Below are 11,487 nucleotides of genomic sequence, written 5' to 3'. Positions count from 1 at the left end.
ATTTTCATTTGTTCCTCTTGTTTATGTCTCTTTTAAGTGTTTTGATAAACCGGCTTGTAGTTTGGTTGACCCCTTTTTATAATGTGTTAATGAGAATCAAAAATTAATTTTGTCATGCCCTTTTAATTTATTTTGCCAATTGCTTGCCAAGTGATGTCTTTAGCTTCCGCGGCTTTAATCTTGTCCTCTTTTTGCTGATCGCGTGTTAACGGCCTAGCCAAGCCCACGTTCTTTCGATGCTAGACTTCAGCCTACCATCAATTTTTCCTTCCATAGATTGTGCGCATGAAGGAATCGAACCAAATGAAAAGCAGGCAAACGGTGATAGAAAACGAGGAAAAGAGGAAACGGAGAAGAGAGAGACAAAGCTTGAGCGCATCTCACGGAAAATTGGAGCTCAGGCGCCAAAAAAAAAAAACAGCAGACAGGTATACGGCGGGGTCGAGTCTTCCAATTTTGGTGGATTCCTTCATCATCGGAGCTTATTTTGTTTACTAATTTCGCTTAGACATATGGGGTTACCAACTCGAAGCAACTAAGCAACCCTCTCTTCGGTGACCCAACAGAGAACCCAAAGGTCTGCCTAAGGACTGAATACTACCACTTGCTCAAAAAAAAAAAAAAAAAGGACTGAATACTGCCATGGTCCAGAGTTCGGCTCTCAGCCCAACTTACTGTTTCTTTTGGCCATATCTTATCCTAACCAATTGGACAGAAATGGACGGGCAGTTGTGGAAGAGCGTCAGCAATTAATGGATCAGGGATGCACACGTTAATGATATGAAATTGAAACGCCCGTCTTCTCAGTTTATGGAGCTCCAAAGGTGTTTGATCGGGGCAAACGGATGAGCTCCAAAGGTCTTCTTAAATGAAAGGGGACTAGAAGTATACAAAACATATCATAACTATAATTTAAGTGATTTAGAACGATACTTAATAGTTTTAATGGATGAAACACCAAATAATTTTATCGATGGAGGTAATGAATCTCATTCCATTTTGGGTATCTTCACATAATAAAATTACCCTCCAACTTTACAGAATCCTGCAATTTTTATTCAGTTATAAAAATTAATTAAAGTAGTGGCCCAATTGCATCATGGTGAGAGGATCCAATTCAAAGACATGTAGTCAATAGCTCATTATGTAGTGAAAAGAGTGAAATCTGGAGTCCACATAAAAAAACTAATAAAAATTGCCAAAATCATCCACATCTGCACCAGCCTTTTCTAACTAGTAATGCCACATAAAATTGTCGATATTCATGTCAGTAATTACTAGTTAAAATTAACTGAATGACTATATTGACAAAACATCGAAAAAAATTTAAGATTAAATTGGTCAAATTGAAAAGTTTAGGGCCGAATTAAATCCACCGTATAATCGGTCCATGACTTTTTAAATAATTATCCATAATTCTTTCTATTGAATGATAATGCTTCATTTTGAGTGAAGTACCACTTACTTTTGAACAGCCAAAAATGGATATGCTTATATATACAAATGTCATTACGCTATACCTATAAATGACAAAAAAATGCAAATATCTTCACATACATTAGATGTAACACCAAATGAACTTGAAATTGCATATCTAACTAAAGAGACATATTTTCCTCTATTCTTGCTAAAGCCAATCTCAAAGTAGAGGATTAGACAACCCCCTTGCATATTTAACTAAAAATGAAATGTGTGCCATGTCAAACTATGATTGGATGCTCTAACTATGGTAGCTAAAGATTTTCTATGATGTTAATTGTTCATAGGTTAAGAAACAACAGAATATGTAACTGGCTTGTAATACCAATTCTCACCAATAAAGAGAAAACTCAGAATAAGTCGTTAGAGTAGAGAATAAAAGTGAAAATCATTTTTTTTACCTGAGAGATATGCGTAGAGGAAATAATTCTTCGCATGAGATGAATTTGGTAGGATGTTAATTTCTTTCATCTTGATACATACAAAATGTAATATCATATAGTATGAATTTCGATGAGTAAATATCGAGAATATAAAGATTGGTGTACAAAATTGATTTACATGATGAAATAATAGATCCCAATGAGTATCTAAATTAAGGAGGACGTATACATTCAAGCATCCAATAATAGTTTTGACATATACACTGATAAATATCGGTCTTTACCAACCTTGGTATCATCAATTTTTATTTTTATTTTTAAAAAAGCCGTATGAAAGCATCAAATAATGCTGGGAGTATTTATTTATTTGCTATATATATATCCCTCTTCACGGGGAAAATTGGCAGATTAATGTTTATATTATTGAAAGACTTGGCCTTGTGTGCTTGGCGACTTCTCATGTATATCATTGACTTCATTTTAAAACACCAGTTCAGATTTAGTGTTGTATCCAATATTGGATCGATATTATGAAATTTCATCCACGCACGGATATGAGCCAACCAATGAATATTTCAATAAGTTTGCTTCGCTTTTAGTCGAAAATAGAGTTAAGTGGGATACCTTTTAACTATTATTAAAGGATTAACAAGAACCTTCGAATGTACTGTTCAAAGTTGACATGATACGGATGCTACTTGTATAGAAATTATAATTTGCATTTCACAAGATGACAAAACATATTTTTGGGGAGAAGTACACTATCAGTGCCATAAGTTGTGTGCGGCACTTACTTTGGTGCCAAAAGTTTCTGTTGAATCACTTAAATGCCAAAAAGTTTGAAAACGATCATTTTAGTGCCAACTCGATCGAGATTGATCGGAAACTGAACGACATGTTTTTTTTATTAATGTTTTTATGCTAATGTGGCTCTCACTAGGAGAGTATAGTCAGCATGTAAACCACAAAATGATCTCGTTTTCTTTCTCCCAAGTCAAAACCCTAAATCCTCAAATCAAGAGAGAGAGAGAGAGAGAGAGAGAGAGAGAGAGAGAGAGAGATGGCATGGTCGTGTTGTCTTCTTCCCAAAGAACAACCTCAGCACTAGCCACTCTCTGGAGCAGAGCCCAATCCACCATCTCCATCAGTGCCCTCATTGTTTCCCTCGCACTCTCATCTTCTCTCTCTCTCCGCACCTTCGACCCCCCTTCCTCCTCCTCCTCCTCCGCCTCGCCTCCTATTTTCCCATCGGTTCTGCCCCGAAACAACCTCGTCTCCTTGCTCACCTAGTCGAGCAACTATGACGGAGGCCGAGCACGGTGGCCAAGCGACGGTGGCTGAGCACGGTGGCCAAGCAAGCTTTGGTCGGCGAGGGATTGAACCAAAAAAAAAATCTAATTTCAATCCCAAATGAGTTGTGTGGCGTCATTTTGTGAGGCCATCCACATATGATGGTAAAACGACATCGTTTTCTTAAGGAAGATGGAAAATGACGTCATTTAAAAGGCTTGTCATTTTTTTTTTAAAATATAAAAGTCACGTAATCATTTTGGCAGGAATCTCTCGTTGGTGACACCAAAATGATCGCTTTTCCTCCGATTTGGCACTTTAAGTGATCCGATAGAAACTTTTAGCACTAAAGTGAGCGTCGTACACAACTTATGGCACCGATAGTGTACTTCTCCCATATTTTTATGTATGATAAGTTACTTTATCCTTGTTGAAGATGGCGTTCACTTGGTATACTAGTATACTAGTCTTCTCGTGAATTTGATATAGAATGCAAATGCACCTAGAGAGAATCCCTCGATACTTTGGGCGTTCATCACAGCTGGCTAACATTACAAGAGTTATTTTGCATATGATGTTTCTGGGCATTGGGTAATGGCCGTGGAGGGTTTGTCATGAACATAAATTTGGCATTAGCCACTAGAGATGATTGAAATAGAAGACATCGAGGAAGCCTCAATTGAGGATACAAGTCATATCCCAACCAAGTCACGCGGAGCGTCTCCGCAGGCACCATTGAAAAGCTCGGCAGAAGAGCTACTGCTGTTGGGGAAGCTTATTCTAATGCTATTCTATTTGTTTAGAGGTAATGGATGAGAAATATAAAGTGATGGAGATACCATGTTCGCACCTATGGCACAATAGGTGCGTCGTCAAGGGCTCGAGAGGAATAATTGGTCCACTATGTCGTGGCAAAGTACAAGCACAAGATTTAGAGTAGTCAGTTTTATTTGTAAGATTTTCTAATAAGAAAATAATTCTTTTTTTTTCTCCAATGGATTAACTAATCTACTGCAATGACTTTGGGTACTCAATGCAGTGCCCGTTGCTACAGTTCCGAATATCACCCTGTTAAAAAACCAAGGTCACCTGTGATGTCACAGTAGAGACTATATATAGTTTATGTTTCTTCTATGGCCAGAACCTGGCAGAGATAGTAAACCTGCATTTGGAAAGAGAGCAAAACGAAAAGAAATTGTCCCAATCAATATTTACATGAGAACACTCACAAAAGAATGTTCACATAAGAGTACGAAACGAGCGGGGAGCAGGGGAGCGAGGAGCAGGGAGAGGAGGGAGGAGAGAGGGGGAGGAGAGAGAGATTCTTACGCAAACCGACATACAGAATATGTACAACTTTATTAGCTCGGTTTTGCCAGTTATCCTAGGCAACAATGACCCATTCATAAGAAAATGGGCAAAAGACGACTAACAGTGTATTATGCGCACATTTGATAATCTCATATATAAGCTATCGTGTATATTAGAAATAAATTAATAAGATTGTTGCAGATATTTCTCAAAAATTTATTTATTTTTATAGGTGAAAGAGAATATTACTGAAGCACACCAAGGGAGTGGAAACCCATATGCAAAAAGAGCTCAGTTACTGGACAAATTATGTACAATGTTAAAGCATTTCCATCCGCACGACTTTCTAGGACACCAGAAGCATAAGATTTTTAACCAACTTTCAATAATTATAGAAAATGGCGATTCTGTTAAAGTTCATAAAATAACAATCAAAACAGAAAATCTCTGTTGTTTGATGGAGAGAAAGGATAAAAAAAAAAAAACAGAGCATAGCACTTCATACATCTTGTGCAGAAGAAAAACTGTCGAGTACCACAACTAAATACAAAGCAGAAACTGCTCACATACGGCAAACACACAACTGCACACAAACGTGCTATTAACTTCCTAGAAAATAGCAAAAACACTAACTGCATAACTAAATGAACTTGACTGTTTTTTTTTTTTTAAACAGAGGGAAACAGAGGAAAAGCACGACTGAAAATAGCAGCACCGAGACAATTCCAACAAACTCCTCCTTGATCGCTTTCTGCAAATTCCTATTTTCTCTTAACAGCTCAAATCTTCAGCTTGAACTGGTTTTGTGAACATATCTGCAAGTTTGATCTTCAGATTTGCAATAGACCAACTTAACTTCGCCACTTTGTTGCACCTCATGCAAAAAGAAAAAATTGACTTTGAAATGCTTGGTTTTGCCATGGAAAATGGATTATGAGATATTGCTAAAGCAACTTGATTATCCACATTAACTTCAATGCAATCACTAGAATTCAACCACAAATCATTCATGATCTTTTTTTAGCCACAAAGCTTGATTTGCAGCCACAAGAGCTGCTATAAACTCAGCCTTTCATTGTGGATCGAACTACAATCTCTGCTTTTGGAACACCAGAGAAACAAGGAACCAAGACTGAAACAATACCCATACATACCTTTAATGTCATCTACTGAAACCAGCCCAATCACTATCAGAAAATCCTATAAATTAAACTTCCAGCCCTTTCTTAAACTTCACACCAAAGAACAATGTTCCTTTGAGATATCTCAAGACCCTTTTTGCCTGCAACCAAATGTAACCGAGCTAGGACTACTCATAAACCTGGATAAAACACTCACAAAGAAATAGAATATCTGGTTGGTTACTATAAGATACATGAGACACCCAATGAGACTTCTATACATAGAAGCATCCTCGTGATTCCATCATTCTTGTGCAGCTTTCTTTAACAGCCATATAGTGCTTACACTTTGACAATCTTCCATCTAAAACTTTTAGAATTTTCATGTATTTTTCCTCGATGATGAAGATCTCTTATGAAACTTGTTTGACTTAGACCCAAAATAAGTCATCTTTCCCAAGTTTGACATCTAAAAACTGCAAATGGATCTTGCTTCACCTTCTTTATCAATTAATATCATTCCCCGTCACTAATAGATCATCTACATAAAGTGACAAAATTATAACACGTGATTCACCTTCTTGACATAAAGAGTGAACTCTAAGCTTTTTACAAAGCCAAAATCCTACAAATATCGATCTATCTTCTCATACCAAGCCCTTGGAGCACCTTCAGTCCATATAGAGCTTTCCTCAACCTCGTATACGTTCTCTTCTTGCCCTTGATACTAAAGCCTTTGGGTTGTTCAACAAAATCTCTCCTCAAGCTCTCCATTCAAGAATGCAGACTTGACATCTAACTGAAATATAGGCCACCTTCCTGTTGCAATAGCTAACAGGCGGAAATATATCAGAGTCGTCAGAACAGGGCAAATGTTTAGAATAGCCTACTCTCCATATTTGTGCATAGCCTTTCACCACCAGTCTAGCTTTGTGTTTATTGATAGAACCATCAGGATTAAGTTTTGTTCTAAACACCCACTTAACCCTAATCACATTCTTATCAGCTAGTCTATCAACAAGCTCCCATGTGTGGTTTTTCCGGATCATTGCAATCTCCTCTGCATTCTTTGCAATCCACATCCATCCTCCTTAACTTCCACAAAGTTAGATGGTTTGAGCATTGCCACATTGCTTTTTCATAGATTTCAGCAAGTGACCTTGTGCCTCTCACTAGTAAATCATCCATATTGTCTTCCAATCCATCTATAACTTCATCAACCTCTACATCTGCTGCAAGTTGTTTTTCGAACTGCTACTATTTTGCACTCTTTCCTTCCATCCAATTCCACTCATCTTCCTCTAGAAAAATAACATCTCTGCTCACAGTCACCTTCCTTGTCATGGGATGGAAAATCCTGTGATTGAAGACTATACCCAGCTTGTTCCTCTTGACCTCGGGAACATGAGTGTAACACAACACACTTAAAACCTTCAAATTCTTCACAGAAAGGTCTAACACCATGCTAGACTTTAAAATGTGTTGACTTCTCTAGGGCCTTTGTGGGCAATCTATTAGAAATACTGCGGTATTAGCTTCTTCGGCCTGACTTCTTGGGTAACTTCTTCTCTTGCATCATACATCTAGCCATCTCCATAATGCTTATGTTTTTCCTCTCATTGACCCCATTACGTTGAGGTGAATAGGGAGCTTGATGAACTCTTTGCACAATTCTGCTTGCTCACAATTCAACTTAAACTTGTGAGCAGTTGGTATACTTAGAACCATTATTAGACTTGAGCATTTTGATTTTCTTTCCACTACGATTCTCAACTAAGGTTTTAAACTTCACACAAATACATCAAACTAAACTTCAGACTTGGCTTGCAGAAAATAAATCCAACTCATCCTAGTCATATCATCGGTGAAAGGAAAAATAAAATACTTGCTACAAGTGAGAGGAAGACTTAGACATAGGTCACATAGATCCGTGTGGACTAATTACAACTCTCACATGCTCTCCAGGTCTCCTCATTTGAAAGGAAATTTGGCTTGCTTGCCAAGAAGACAAGTTCTGCCTTTGTGGAAATTCCTCCTCCAAACTTAGCAAGTCATCATCCTATTTTTCTTGCATAAATGACATGCTCTTCCGTGAACATGCCCAAGTCTTTTATGCCATAACTGCATTTTCTTCTTTGCACTTTAAAGCCATTTGTTGCATCTCTTGTGGCTTGAACATGAAACTCTTGTCCTTCATTGGGATTCTTCGCACTTCTTTTGCTATCTACGCATTATTAATAAGACATTCATTCCCTTGAACTTCACTTTATAGCCTCTCTCAACTAATTGACCAACATCAGATTTTGATCAATATTTGCCAAAAAGAACATCACGATCGGCTTCACCACCTCCGATTTCCTTCAAATAGCCACCGTACCCTTCCCTTGCACTTGATATACTTTGTCATTGCCAACCCGACTGGACCTCGATCGACCTATCTAGACTCCTAAATAGCTTCGAATTGCAATTCATATGATTGGTACAACCACTATCCACCAGCCATGCATAATTCCCAATAGAAGATCCAAGAAATGAAGACACAAACAAGTGCTCTTTCTCGGTTTCATTCACTGCGTACTTCTCGTGCTTCTAGTAATTTTTTTTTCTTTTGCAGATTGCTTCCATGTGACCCAACTGTGACATCTTCCGATCAAGCATCGCTTTCTCCAACATCTAAAAAGCGATGATTAGTTCCACCACCGTTTGACAAGGCTTTTTGTTCTTCTTTCATTTGCTAGACCCACGAGAATTTCCTTCTTTTGCTACAAACTTGAGTCATTAGCATTTTCTTTGGACTGAATCCATTTCTTCCCTTTGCCTTCATCATTTGACTTCACTCTCTAGCTTGGCACACACTCTATAAACTCCTCTTCTCATCAGTCTTCTCATTATCTGTGCTCGTGAACATTTAACAATTACGCAAGCTTTATATCAGCTAAGTCTCTTGTATTTTCCAAAGAAACTGTGGTGGCTTCGAACTTCTCTCGAAGAGACACCGGGATCTCCGAACAAGTCTTTCATCCTTCAAGTCAGTCCCTAAAACTCTAATTTTTTCAACTGTCTCAACCAGCCCATCGGGAGTGCTCCTTCACTAACTTTGAATCCTTCATCGCTGTCTCTCAAACTCCCTCAAGAGATTCAACACCTTCATGCTCCTTATCTTCTCATCTCCTCGTATTCATCCTTCAAGAAATCCCATATTTCCTTTGCAGAATCACATCTCATGATCCTTGTGAAAATAGGGGGTGAGATAGCACCATACATGCAAGACTTGCCTTGGCCTTCCTTGTGATTATCTCTTTATGCTTTATCTCATTCAAGGTCGGATTGTCTAGAAGTGGAGCAACCTCATAATCATTCTCCACAGCCTCCCCATAAATCATGACCCTCCAAGAATGCCGTCATCTTGACAGCCTAAGCGATAATTTCCCAGTAAAGACTAGAGCAGCCACTGCAAAAAGAATCCACTGGTCCCGCTCCATCGACTTTTTTTTTGCAGATTGGAATCAATCTTCACTCACTTACTCACTTCACAGCCCCTTAAGATCCACAAACGCTCTGATACCAATGTTAAAGCTCATAAAACAACAATCAAATAGAAAAATCTGTTGTTTGAGGGAGAGAAAGGATATAAAAAAAAAAAAAAATAGAGCATAGCACTTCATACAAAAACTGTTGAGTACAACAATTAAATACAAAGCAGAAACTGCTCACATATGTGCAAACACATAACTAATTGCATAACTAATTGCAAAAACACTAATTGCATAACTAAATGAACTTGACTGTTTTTTATAGGAAAAACACGACCAAAACAGCAGCACTGAGACAATTCCACAGTTTCTCCAATGAAAGCTCATAGTCAGCTCTCGGAAACTTAACTTAAACAGATGACTTCCAACCAACAGAATATATACAAAGATATGCACAACAATCGTTCCATCAATGTTGAACACTGACATAAGTTCTGGTAATAATATAGGTACCTGTGTGGGTAGTCATCCACCACACCACCAGTGAATCCAGCACGCATGGTAGAACTCAGAATCAACTCTACTGGGCTATGCTTTCTGGATAAACTTGAAAACTGCTCGTTTTGCTCCTTGCAAGAAGCATCTATATGACGAGCCAAAAATGCCCTAAAAACACTTGAGACAAATGTTGATTAGCCAGCCAAATAGGGACTAGAAGTTGAGCAAGATAGAAAAAGAAAAAGAAGAAGAAATTTTGATTATTTCGACAATCATCCAGTTATCATCCAATACTATGGAGAAGCTTCAATCTTAACCACGGCTCCTGAGAGGACTTATCCCGTTGCATAACCAATGCGAAAACAGATATAGAATCAACAAACTACATAAAAGAAACCAAAAAGATTCCAAGTTACCCTAGTGTAGAAACTCAGAGAATTTCCAGAGAGTGTAGCAAGATTATGAAATAAGAATGATAACATGCAAAATTAATGACGAAAGATAATTAGAATGTACGAAGACGATGCAGCAATGACACAAGGTGTATCACCAGGCTATGGTCCAACAGTCCTTCAAACCCAACTATGCCCAAGTTCTAAACATTTCATGTGCACAATTTACCCTTGAGTATCCACTTAATAACAAGTCATTCTTACGGATCATTCTTTTGGTGTCTAACTAGCAGATAAAGGGGAAGGACAGAGTTGAATCTGCAAAGTTGAAGCACAAGAGTAGCTACTTTCTGCAGTGAACTTTTCCTATGGATCAGTCTTTGATTTGTTTGGCCCAAGCCAAGAGGTCAACCATGCATAGTGCTCACTAGTGGCGGTGCCATAACCTTTGCTCACATGTCCGAACAAGCGCAATGCTCCATCGATTAGACACTCGATTGAAGGCCATTGGGCCTCCAACAAACGTCACAGCATTTGGTTTAGGGCCCCTATTTTCCATCTCGTAGAAAAAATGCAGCCCAGTTTCATTTCACCATTAACAGCAAACCCAATATCATCGCACTCCAAGTTGTCAACATCTTTCAGAGGCATTTGGTCAAACACTTCTTTTGTGCGAATCCGATGAACCACATGTGACAAGAAATAATCAATGCAATTCTTATTCAAGTTCGTAAACAATGCCACTCTCATCTATGTACTTATGGACCCATTTTCCTTCTTTAGAGGCTTCCACAATAGCACGGCACAATAGCACGGTGCTAAAGTACGCTAGCCTAAAGAGATCCACTTAATTTAACCACCGCGTTCCTAACGTAGCCAGAGATCAAGGCACTGTAGGAAACATCATTTTTCCTGGCACTGAATCGAACAGCCCTCGAGCTTCCTACATGAGGCCAATGCTCAATACCCAGTGATAAGGCTCGTCCAGCAAACCACGTCCGCATTGAACTCTGATCAAACGGCGGCTAGCAACAGTCGCAGCCCAATGCTTCCGGTACATGCTTATCAGAGAACCCACCACGTATGCATCACAATCTGGCCCGAACTTCATCGCCCGGCGGTGAAGTTGGCTGCTTAAGAAGAGCGAGCGCCATGTCCTGACCAATGCGGTGGAAGTGCGGGCATGGCGGGCATAGACAGAGACCAGCCTTCCACGTCTGAAGTACCCCAAAGAAACCCATCATCCCACTCCCAAGTCGAAGACAATGGTGGCGAGAGGAAACACAAGAAAACGCGCGCCGCGGTAGTTCATGGCGGCGAACGGGAAGCGAGAGAGGCCGGAGATGATGGCGTGGGCATGGATTTGCTTCGGTGGTCGGTCGATGGTTGAGCATCTTTGGAGAGGGCGAGCGTGTGATTTATCAATTGGTTGGATAATTTCATCATTTCAATGTGTAATAATAAATAAAATATTTATTCTATATATGTCTTCTTATTTTTTAATAGAGAAATGATATATTATAACCGGTCCATTTAACAC

The sequence above is a fragment of the Eucalyptus grandis genome, chromosome 3 (genome assembly GCF_016545825.1).
Source record: "Eucalyptus grandis isolate ANBG69807.140 chromosome 3, ASM1654582v1, whole genome shotgun sequence".
Classification (NCBI taxonomy): domain Eukaryota; kingdom Viridiplantae; phylum Streptophyta; class Magnoliopsida; order Myrtales; family Myrtaceae; genus Eucalyptus; species Eucalyptus grandis.
This window is presented reverse-complemented; position numbering follows the sequence as displayed.